Source organism: Poecilia mexicana, unplaced genomic scaffold, assembly GCF_051168715.1.
Source record: "Poecilia mexicana isolate PSO_F unplaced genomic scaffold, ASM5116871v1 scaffold_21, whole genome shotgun sequence".
Lineage (NCBI taxonomy): Eukaryota > Metazoa > Chordata > Actinopteri > Cyprinodontiformes > Poeciliidae > Poecilia > Poecilia mexicana.
Window position 1 is genome coordinate 16,067,371 of NW_028263390.1, and position 12,708 is coordinate 16,080,078.

Consider the following 12,708-nt stretch of genomic DNA (forward strand, 5'->3'; position numbering starts at 1 on the left):
GACTGGTTTACTCAATTTGTTTGTACTTGCATAAAGGCCAATAGAAAAGTTACATTTTTTAAAATAATTTAATTTAATGAATAATTTTGGGCCGAACTTGTTTGATGGAGTCTCTCCTAAAATGCTTGTCATTAATGAAATATGTTGAAGGACATTGATAGGACTTCCTTCAACAGGTGAGGTAGTAGTAGAGTTGTTAGGACTTTTAAAGCTGGTTATATCAATGTTTGCTCAGCAGTGATGTCAGAACGCATAAATTCAATATACCACACATTTTACTAACAAGTAATCTAACACATTACTATTTTCAAACCAACAATCAGATTAAGATTGTTTATTCAACAAGTGTATTTGCATAATTTAATCATTTTGAAGAAGCAAGATTGTTCTTTATTAAAGAACTAATTTCTTCACATGAAACATAAAATACAAGTAAATTTAACTTAATTTTGTCACATAGACTATAGGTCAAAAGCATGGGGGGCCATTTTAAGTGTTTTAAGTGCTCACACACAAACACTGCTACATGCTTACACACTCATAAAACTGAAATTGCACACAAACACTATTAAAATATCACACACATACAGTTTTTCTCTCTCAAAAAACACTTCCTTCAGGCTAGGATTATCAGTGCAGCATACTGCGCTCATTATTAGGTTATTTCTTCTTCAAATGTAGAAAAAAACAATCTGTTTCTCAGATCTATATGAATTTTTCTTAAAAAATCTGCTGTACTGATAAATATATCTTCTGCCCTCTAGTGGAAGATTTAAGTAGAAGAAGAATACTGAGAAGCAACGTGTTCTTAATCCATTATTTTATGTTGTCAAAAAATATGAAAAATATTTTTAAAGAGAGTCTTAATACATACCACAAGGTTAAAAAATTTTTGGTTACACTGCGATACTTAATAATGTCAGTCTTCGTTTAAAAGATGCAAAAATGATGAAAATCTGATCATTTTATGTTTTTGTAGATTTGAGAATTATGATAAAAATTTCACCAGAGAAAGTAACTTTTCCTTTCATGGATTTGACTATGTGATCCCTGTAGTCACATGCTGCAATCAGAAGACAATAAAATTCAAACATCAACGGAACAAAATTTGCTTAGCTTTACCTGGAAATATGAATCATTTATTTTATGTGAAGAAAATAGGGCTGCATATATTTTGTATGATTCACATAATCTCATTCAGTGTTGCTTTCCTCTATCTGTCCTTGATTCTGAACCAAAATGACTTTCTATAATGAGTATATTGGAGATAAGGCTGGAAAAACTCTGCTAAGTTCTGCAAGGCAGTCATTGGCCCTTAGAGATGGAATTAGGCCAAACCCCTTTCCTCATTCATACTAGTCTCACTATGACTTGTAATGTGACACACATTCAGACACACACACACACACACACACACACACACACACACACACACACACATTGCAGGGTTTCACTGTCACGACCTGCCAGGGGAACATTAAACAGTCCTGTCCTCTGTTACAGATCAGCTGCTGCCTCATCGGCGCTGTAACTCACTTAATGGAATTAAATCAATCTGTCTGTATTTCAGCCGGAGTCAGCAGCGGTTTCCCTCCTCCCTATAATGCAAATGGCCCTGACGGGAAATCATTCATCTCCGCTGAAGCAGGATATGATGCCTCAAAAGGTGTTAGTTGTGTGTGACTCACACTTGCATGTTGTATGTGATGTACATCTCAATTTAAGACCTAAAGATCTAGACTTTGATCCGCGTAATGAAGTTACTCCTGCTGTCATCTGTAAGAAGGGCAATATTTTTTTTATCTTAATCAGAGTCTCGTATCCCCGGAAATCTTTGAAAAACTTAAACATATGCACTGTGAAGAAATATCTGCACTCTTACAAATTTCTTCTATCTTTACTTATGCTTTTGGTGAGCGAAATTTTGTAAAGGGGCAGTATGACGTAAAATACAATGTTATTCCCTTATCAAACACATACCTGGAGTATTGCTTTGATTTTTTCATGCATGAGAAATCCTTTAATATCCCGGCAGTTATTTGGGGATGCAAAACGCTTGCGAGCGCCGCCTTTTCAACACATCTCCTCCTCGGAGCTGCAGCCAAGTTTCCGCCTCACAGAGCTCCAGGTGGATACATATCAATAAATTTGCTTTTTTTTATGTTCCTCCTTGTTTTTAGCTCAGTTTTTTAGCTTTAGTTTTGTGTTTCTGGGGATTAACTGTAAGGGATGAAATGAAAATATTCGTAACATCTTACATGAACACATGATCAAGTGTCGTCTTCAAAAGAGCAAACCTTCAGAGGTCATGGTCAGTATTTTCTTAAATGAACCAGGCAAACTGTTTGCTTTCACTCTTTTTGTCAAGTCAGGCAGAAATTGTGAGCTGGAAGGACAAACATGAACTCCTGACCTCCACAGCGAGGACATCCAGCCGTAAGTGGGAGAGACCTCTTTGGTATGGTTTAATACTCATCCCTAGGAGAAATAGCATGTTGCAAATCAATACAAAAGCTCTCCTGGATAACCAATCATTTAGGACTCAAGAAAGTTGAATCGTTGACTCAGGCTGGCTGAAATGGACGACACACTTTTTAAATGTTTACATCTTTTTTCTACTACTTCACAGTTACGCACTACTATGCGTTGGTGCATCACAAAATAGCCATTTAAATGCAATTTTGTGACAGTAATATGTGAAGAAGTTTAAGAAGCATTGCAAATCAGGAGCATAATCTGCTAACTGTGCAGATTTGAGCAGCATGGGTGGAACTACATCAGTCAGTTCCTGAATCAATAGCCCAGTAATTTAAAGTTTAGTATCAGATTCTGATCAGTTATGACAAAAATATGAAACAAACCTTTCCACTGGTGAAGAGACGGCTTCATTTTTTCCATCAGAGATATTGGCTTTAGCCTTAATATGGATGAGAAGGTGCAATAAAACATATAGGGGTAGGGATCCTCTAAGAAAATGAAGTTATACTTAATAAAAAAAGAAAATGACTAGCCAATAGCTAATGCAATCTCTTTCTCATTGGATTATAATAAAGTGAAAGTGCTTTCTTTGCATAGACTTCATAAGTGAAGAAGCAAGTATTTCAAAAAGTGATATAACTGATCTGTGATATGAGCCGCTGTTCAAGCTGCCACAGCAACAGCATCAGAACAACCTGCATCCAGCTAACGTGGCTCATAAATTACCGGATCCTTCTGTCTGCTCTGACTTGGCAAAAATAAAGCGTCTTGAAATGCCACATAGTAGAAACTTGAAATAACCCATGACTGTGAAAAGCCGTGGCTCCCGTCCTGCCAAACAAACTCACTCACGGTAAGTGCTCTCAATTTCAGACTCATTTCCTGGCTCGTGTCCATCTCCTCAAGAGAAAACAAGAGCGTTTGGCCCACCCTGCCTGAGCCTTAACAAAGACACTTTCATATACAAGGACATATTTATTGCTGACACTGCAGTGAAGCAGGATTTCCTCTAGGGCAATTGTAACAAGGACACTCAAAAGCACATTTTCATTTAGTACTAACCTTGTGTAAAGTGATTCTAAGGGGTTCGTTGCTGTAGGCAGTTAGGAAATCACATTAATCAGAGTCGCCATGATTTGTGAAAGGACCCAGAACGACTTTCAAAGTCATTTTAGCACCATTAATGTTGTACTTTGACATTGTGTCTTTTGATATTAGATGGGGACATGTAGTGCATTGGCAGCGAAAGTAATTTCACCTTCAATGTGCCAATGTGAACTCTTTTCCTAAATAAACTGATGAATTTTTTGTTGTTGTTGTTTTTTGTTTTGTTTAGTTTTGTTTTCTCAGGATGGTGTTTAAAATGCCAAGATGAGTCACCCCGGTTACTTTGTGATCTTTAATTGAAAATAAGCAGCAAAAACAAAAACTTATTTTCACATTTGGTAACATTACACACACCTAATTTCAGTTTATAGGCTTTTATGTGATGCATATGTATATAAGGTGTAACATGGTTTGTAGTCAAACTCATTAACTAATCCACCTTATCTTTGGAAGTTTCATCAAAGACTTTTTATTTTTGCTAGTCTTATAGATGTTTTGGCATTCATGTCTAGAGGCTGTCCAATCAGAGGTCCTCGCCACCTCAGCTGCAGATCTATGCAGCTCATTCACATCTTCTTTTTGCTGATTCGCTGATTAATACTGTCCTTAACTAGCTTGTCACACTCCTTTCATTTTTAAGTGATGGATCAATCTGTGCTCTCTGGGATGTCCAAAGCTTGGGACAGTGTTTTATATCCTAACTCTCCACAACTTTTCCCCTGACCTGTGCAGTGACTTTCTTGGCACTGAATTTTCTCTACCAACCCCAGAGAGCAGGTTTATTCACATCAAGACAGCATAATAAAACACACCGAAGTTTGTTGCCCTGCAATGGATCGGCAACCTCTCCGGGGTGTACCTGCTTTTTATCCAATCACTGCTGGACACAGACAACAACTCCTGCAAGGACAAGCGGACGATTAATGGATGAATTGATGGATGTGCTTTTGGTGAAAGCACAAACTTTGAGGGGTTTGAACAGTTTTGCGCGTGTTGAATCTATGACAAAGCAAACTTTCGCTTGAAGGAATACGTTTTTAGATGTTTAGGGAGATATAGATAAATCTACAACTGCTATCCATAACCTCCATCAGCACGTTTCCGTCTTCTGTGGCAGCCCGTCTCACAAAATCCCTTAGACGACAGCTTTGGCTCAGTCAACATCCTCTTAAATCCTGCTGTGATCCATCACTAGATGCGAACGGTATTGAATCAGTCATCCATCAAAAAGTCATCAACAGGCAGCCTTCTCCTCTCGGCCAGCAGGTGATGTATTAGTCAGGAAGGTCAGATTTATGTCTTTCATTCACTGTTTTCTCTGTTCACTCAGCGTTTGGCTGCTCTGTTTGTCACACCTCCACCTGCTCCACCCCTCCGCCACCACTGTGATTAAGCATCTCTCCTGACGAATGACGCGGTGTCAGTCTCAGCTAGTGTGTAATCAAGAGGAAGGCTCTTGATTTGTTGAAATCAGAACTTCTCGTGCATTGTGGCCAGGTGATCGATCCAGGCGAGAAGCCAGAGGTCCATTAGCGAACATGCTGCACACTGAGAGCCTTAATGAGAAACCACTGCAGATCCTCTTAAGGGAGTTCCCCTGATATTGTTACTTTTTTTAATAGCACTACAGGCAAGCGTTAGAATGAAGCCAACTATGCATTGTTTAAATTATGCATGAGCTGTTTTACCATTTCGCTGAATAGATTAAAGTGCAGAATGGATGGCTGTGCTGTTTTGTGCAATATATTTTAGTGTAACAAGTGCAGAACTAATTCTTAATCTCATAATTCTGCTAGTAGAATCAAAAGCACAAAGATATTCTGGATTTGAAACTAATTAAAATGGTTTTCAATATATCTGTATTCAAATTCATGATATTGGTAAGGATTTGCATATCATTTCTTATGTTTTCCATTTTAAAATTTTAGATTTTTCCAAACTTGTATTAGAATGAAGTGTGACAAATAGTAACAGCTGTGGTTTTGTTTAAAAGTACCATTTGAGACCTAAACTCTGAAAGTAAATCCCATTTGTTTAAACGTTTCAGGACTTTAATTTGTTCATTTTGTTGTATTTCCTTTGTTGTTGTTTTTTACTTTAGAAAATCAAAGTAAAAAGGTCAAAATTAAAAATAAAAAATGAAAAAATGTCAAACTTTTTAAATTTTTTCAAAGAACAAGCTTGAAGTTCAGTTCAGCAAATGTAAAAACAAAATTCCTACTTAGCTACTAAAAATTAGGAACTAAATCCACAGTCCTATTCTGTAATGGTTCATATTTAATTAGTCGTTTTTTTTTCATATAAGGTTTTTTTGAAAATATATGCTGTAGCATTCTACACCAAGCAGGATGTGGCTAATAAAGAGTGTGGTGAGCCTCAACTACATCCATAAGCTCACACATAAAAGCAATAAAAAGTGTCTTCAGTGTGAATGTTGTGACTCTTTTCTGCCTCAAAGACTTGATGTTTGTTCAAGTTTCCATCTCCAGTGTTCGTTCACTCATATGTAAAGCACAAATTAACAATGCAGCGAAAACTAAGTTCAGTTTGGATCCAAAAGAGGAAATAACTCATTTGATTTTGTTTGTATTAAAAAGAAAAAAAGAAAGTCACTTTTCTACAATGCAGTGTAAACATTGATTACTTTTTTTTTTTATCTTTTTATATTTATCCTAGTTTATCAGTTTTTCTTTCAGATTTTATTACCAGGAAGTCTATCTATGATGGTTGATAATGTGGAGAAACAGTAACTACCAATCAAGGATTTTGTTTAAATGCCTTAGGAACAAGCATGTTTTATGGAAATACATCTATAATGTGCTGATGTTTGAAAATTAGCTCATTGGCACTGTATATTGATTAACCCATTTTTCCAATATTCCTGCTCTAAAGTGACTGACCTCACATTTTACTGAGGTAGAGGTTTTATTACCTGATTCTGCGTTCTACCTTAATGTGAGCCAGCCATTAAAACTGAATCAAGGCTGCTGAATCTCGATCGTGCCTTTTAAAATGCAAAAGCTGTCAGGTAAAATAAGCGGTTTTGTGTAGTTACACATAAGCAAGTCATAAAAGTAACTAATGTCCTTACCAGAGAAATCTGTTGCTGTGATGCTGCAAAGTCTGGAGAAAGCAGACTTTCTTATAGCTTAATGGCCTTGGTTGTTAGCTTGAAATATTATGTGAAATTATGCAGACAAGACTTACGCACTCCCGGTTTTGCTGAAATAAATTGTTTTTTTTTTTTTAAAGTTCTGAATAAATCACTGAATTATTTTCTATTTAGAGCATATTTCTTATCGAAAATCCAATTTGTGTTGATTCCTTTATATGCAATGGGAACCTCAAATAAATTGTGTTTTGGTAACACTTTATCGTGCAATCAATCTGTTGGCACATCTTCTCTGGTGCCGAGGAACGCTCTAAATCAGACCATTACTGTCTCTTAATGACCAGGCTGACCGCTGCTGTTTTAGTCTTTCCTTTATGGCTTTTCCTGCACTTGTGCTTTCAGGTAGCTTTGCAGACCATCATCCAAGAGCGTTCTATCAGTTTGTTTTTAGTCAACACAGAAAAAGCAGATGAAAGTTCAGTGATTTTACAAGGAATGCAGGAAGAGCTGAGATATTTAGAAAGATACCATTAATTAGTGATGTTATGATCATAATCAAAGTGAATTATGGTTGGTGAATGGTTTCAGTTGCTGACAGCAGAAGAGAAATCTGATGCTAATGAGGTTTTGTGTTGTCTGTGGAGGCAAGTGAGAGGGGAACTGCACTCCAAATGACGATGATGGAGGAGAGCATCTTAAAGGAAGAGCTTTTGTTTGAACAATGCCACTTCATCTAGGATAACATGTGGCATCCTGCTCACATTATTTTTTGAAGATTGTTTAAATTGGCCTGCATCAGAGACATTTGCCTTCTTACTGGACAAAACATCAGACAAATCTACAGCTTGTAAACTTAAAGTCAAGCTGGAGGCTTCGCAATTACAATTTTTGTAATGGATATTCACTGTGGTTATGCAATATCATTAATGTTTGGTAACTCATATTCTTGGCTTCCTTTTTTCACTCTTGTCAACGTAACGGTTAATAAATTATAAGAAAATGTGATTTGCTACAAGAAAACTCTAAAGAAACATTAGGTAGTTCAAGAGTTTTTATAGTAGTGACATGTTCACCTTTATATCATAAATATTCAAGCTCACATTTTTTGTATGCTATTTTATTTTTAATTGGAGTTAATCAAATGTCAAATCCTTATATCACTATTTATGCAAGTTAAAACTGAATCTGTTGGAAATTAATTTGTTTGTTTGTTGGTCACTTTCTCCTGACTGATGTTGAATTCCACTCAGGCTTCTCTGGAATTTAATATGCTTTTTTTTTTTTTCCGAAAAATTGACTATATTAATCAAAAAGATGGCAGTTACATTTAGGCAAAGAAGATTAAGGCAAGATCATCTTAATTAATCACTCTGACAGAATCCTGGTGAATAATTTTGTGGATCATCAGAGTGTAACCAGAAGGTCTGGAGCATGACTGTTTTATTTCAAATGGAATTGCTCTTGACTGCTTTTCTGTTCTTTTAAGAGGGACAAATATTATCACATTAAAGTCAGAATTAGATTTTTAAAAAGCACCAGAATAAGCAGAAGGGCATTAAGAGGATGCAAGCTGCACAAAAAGTAACAGTTTTCCTGCATGCAGGCCTTTTCATGATGTTAATCACTCTGTAGGAAATTTAATTCTCAAATCAGTTGGGTCATTTTGGGCTAATCAAAGTAATTGCCAAGATGCAATCCTGCTAAGCAATGTAGTGGCCAGTTACTCACCGAATAATGTCATTAAGGCTTTGTTAAGTGCTTTTGGACTCACACCGCAGCAGAGTCGATTTCCATTTTAATGTCAATCGACATCACAGAATAACCGATGGTGGAACACAGAAACCTGACCTGCCTTGTCACTACAAACCGGGAGGAAATGAGAGAGAGAGACGAAGAGGTGGGATCCAACTGCTCTTCAAAAGAAACTTTTCTGGAATGATGGAGTACTTCGCCTCATTCACTGTTATTACCGTGGTTTATTGGGCGGTGCAACAGATGCATCTCGTCATTTATCTTCATATCTGCAGACAGATTGAGTCACTCTTGAATTACTACTGCGTCCTGTTTGTTTGCCTGCGTAAACATTTGCTACAGTATAAAATAAATCTCCATATTTTTCACTCTCACCTCCTACTAGGCAAATTCTGGGGCTTTGCATTTGGTAGGTCCGTATTTTTTAAGCTATTCTTTTAGGCTTGAGGGCAGTTTCTGCAGCGTCCATCCAATCTATGTTGAGTTTATTAGTTGGATGTAAGAATCCATCCGTTTTATTGCCTCTCCATGCCTAACACATCAGCAAAAAAAGTCTTTGCGGTCACTCATTATACGGGCTGCAGTAATCAAAATCCTCATAATTTCTTTTTTCATAACTCAACTGGAGATGAAATAACACCACAGAAAGTATGGATTCTATTTGATTCTCAATTTAAGTGGCGTTTATTGATACGTTGGAAGGCTGAATGGTTATTATTACTTATCTGCAATTCATAGAGCCAGCTGTTAACTTTAACTGCAGGAAAAATCCTGATGCAGCAGCAAATTCTTTAACAAGCCACAGTCCTGCTAGATTTAACGACTGAACGGATGCATTTTATGTTGAAAGAAATGACAAGTCTAAGTGGATGCATGAAAGTGTTCTGTGTTTTTCTTCGTTGCATATGGAATCGCTTTCGCACAGTTGTTCTTTAATAAACCGAAAAAAAAAATAATAATAATGTTATTTACAGGTGGAATTTGGAAAAAGTTTGTTATTCTTATTAATATAATCAGTTGCTGCAGTGTCTTAATGCTGATCCAGCTGTTCACAACAAAAGCCTTCATTGCCATTTAAAGCTGGACAGGTAATTTGTCAGAGCTGGAAGAATAACGGGAGCTGTAAACAAGAAACAAAGCGGTGGGGCCATTAAACTCAACCACTCGGCTAAAATGGCTTTGTCACAGTCAGTCAGATCAAGAGATAATCTTTCTTTTCCAGGAAAGCTAGAAGGCAGATAATTGCAGCAGAAACGTCATCTAAAATGTATGTTTTACACAAACACACACACACACACACACACACACACACACACGCACGCACGCACGCACGCACGCACGCACACGAGTTATTGATTTCTGTGTTCCATTTTCTAACATTGCATTTAAATCTTTACTTCTAACATTAAAACAATTTAGTTTTGTTTTTTAATGACAGAAAATATCTCCAAACAGCTGATTTTGTCTGTCCTTTAAGCAATGGAAAAATGCCGGAACTTTCAGTAGCTGATCTACAGTGTGCAGCAATACATGGAGCCACCTTACAGTGATCTGCATGTGACCAGCAAAAACTTGATCTATTTCCAGCATCAAATCAAAAGATCTTGAATTGTAGAAATGATATGATGAAAAATGTATGTATGTGATTTTTAAAGTTTTCAAAGTTTAACTAGCCACTGAATATATATATATATATATATTTTTTTTTTTTTTTTTTTCTGATAAAGTGTCCAAATAGGTTACCTGTGGTTCTATCTTTATATTTCTGTGAAAATTTTGACATTTTCGTGTAAGTTCGCTCAGTTCTGCATTATTTAACCTGAAATAGGCTCAGTGGTGGTCTCCTTCGGTTTAATGTTTGTTTAAAACATTATAGTTTTTATAGTTATCAGGTATAAAAGCATCTCACTCAGACAACACATCCTCAACATCTCCAATTCACAAGTTGCTGTACAGAAAATCAATCATACCATCCGCTATATGCATAAACTAAGAGCTTTTATTTTTATCACGACTTTTTGCTCATTGATTTTTGCATCAAGAACAACAAATCCAAGAAACATTCTTATGTCTGGTTTCATAACTTAATAATCCATGCACTGATGTGAATCTTTACTCATTGCACTGATTCGGATCTCAGACTGACGCTACGTCGGCCATGTTTCTCCACACCCCAAGATGCTCTGACCTGGAAAGTTCATTTAATAATGGAAAAGAAACAACCATTCAAACTGCAGTTGCTTACAGTTCAATACAATACTTTTGTGGAAAACAGGCAGATATTGATTTAGATTTGCTCAGTGCGGTCGGCATTAACCCCTATTATGGCAGTAAACTTGATACACTTTATAGATTTTTTTTTTTTTTCAGTTTTGTTTCATAACAATGAGCTCAGTGTTCATGTGCATTTAATACTACAGCCTAATGAAAGTCTTTATCAATATCTAGCTCACAGATACACACAGGGCAGGTGGTCATTTTGTTCTTCACCCTTATTCTGTCCTGTTTTACTACCACGCTCATCCGATCCTCTTCTGATTCATTAGCAGGACTCTGAGTCCTCCTTGCCCTTTACTGCCTCCATTAAATCATTGCTCTTTTTATTATAGCTCTGCATGCATGGATGGATGGTGAGTCCGTTAGTTCGTCCAAGCTGAGAACCATGCAGCTGACATTTTTTCACCCTGCCCTTCATTTGTCGTCTGGCGCAGACCTGCCCAATGTGGCTTTCTGTCACTCTGAAATACGTCAAATAAATGTAAATTCAGCTTGTATGAAGCCAATCAGGCTGTGATGAACAGATTCAGAAGGTGAAACTGATATATAATGTGTGCTTTACTTGTACTGCTGGATTACTGCATGCAGAGACATTAAAGTGAATAATGGGGCAAAGGTACAATTTATAAAGTTTTGTGTTCTTAGTGATTTATTTTCAGTTGTTGAGTTAGCAGTGATGGGAAATTTCTGAAGTGACTGCTAGATTGCGTCAGTATTTTTCTTATAATGTCATGCAGCCCTTTGGACTTACAAATACTTGAAAGCTACATAAAAATATTGTTTTAGTTTGATTTTTGCCTTTCAGAGCAACAAATGAATATATAGTCCATATGATGTGTCTTATGGAAACTTTTCCAACTTAAAGAAAAAGCCTATTCACATAAAATGAATCAATAAACAAATTTAAATAGGGGACAGTAACATTTGTGCTGCTGTTTTACAAATTTGTCAATAACCACTGCTAGGTGCGTAATAGTCTTAATGTTCGCACTAATATTGCACCGTACAACTGAGGTATGCTTGCTAATTGAATAAAATGTTAAATTATATGTCTTGTTTCTTCAAATTTTTACCATCCGATCTAAAACATGATACCAAACAGCAGTCACTAGCTAGATAAGACGTCGGTGCTTATCAGAAAAGACTTTAAGAATATTGAATTTGTCGTTATAGTTTCTGCAGATAAAGTCTAAGCTTAAAAACTGCCTCATCAGTGAACTGCACTTTCTAAAAACAGTACTCATGTACTCATAAAGGCCAACACAGAAACAAGGAATTGTCAAATAGATTGCCAACACACTACAAAAAAAAACAAAACAAAAAAAACACCAAAGGCCATAAATCACCTTCACCTCACCTTGGACACTGTAGTGTGACTTATCCAATTGTAAACACTTCAACATTGAAGCATTTCAGTAAGGCCTTTTGGTCATGGGCCTGGTCTATTCTTGTATTAATGCCTAGAAACAGTCATTACAGAGGGAGAGGTAGTCAGATAATCCAGGGTCCCTTGTGTGGTCTTGTGTCCGCCTCAGAGGGACCAGAACTCAGCTCAGCTTACTGCACACTGCAGCATCAGCTTCACTGTGACCTCTTTGCCTTTGCCTGCGGATTCAATTCTGTTTGGGCAGTTTAGATGGTAAAACACGAAAGGCTGATTCAAGCTTCCAGCATCCAAAAATTGATTGTTCTTGGGATAAGTAAATGTTCTGCACACAGATTCTACCCTGTAGCTGCAAGCTTGAGATCAAATGCTGGACGGCAGGCGGGCAACATCAGTGGTTTTGATACTTCCTTGCTTCTTGTTCTTGGTATCAAAATATTTCTGATAAAGACTCTTAAATATATTGAAAATTTACAAGAAAATGTCAAGTGTCAGTAGTTGAGTATTAATTCAGATCAGCTGGCTCCCAAGGCTGTCAGTTTGTCTGAGAGGGATCAAAATCTACCACATTACAACTCAAACTCAAAAACACGACTGT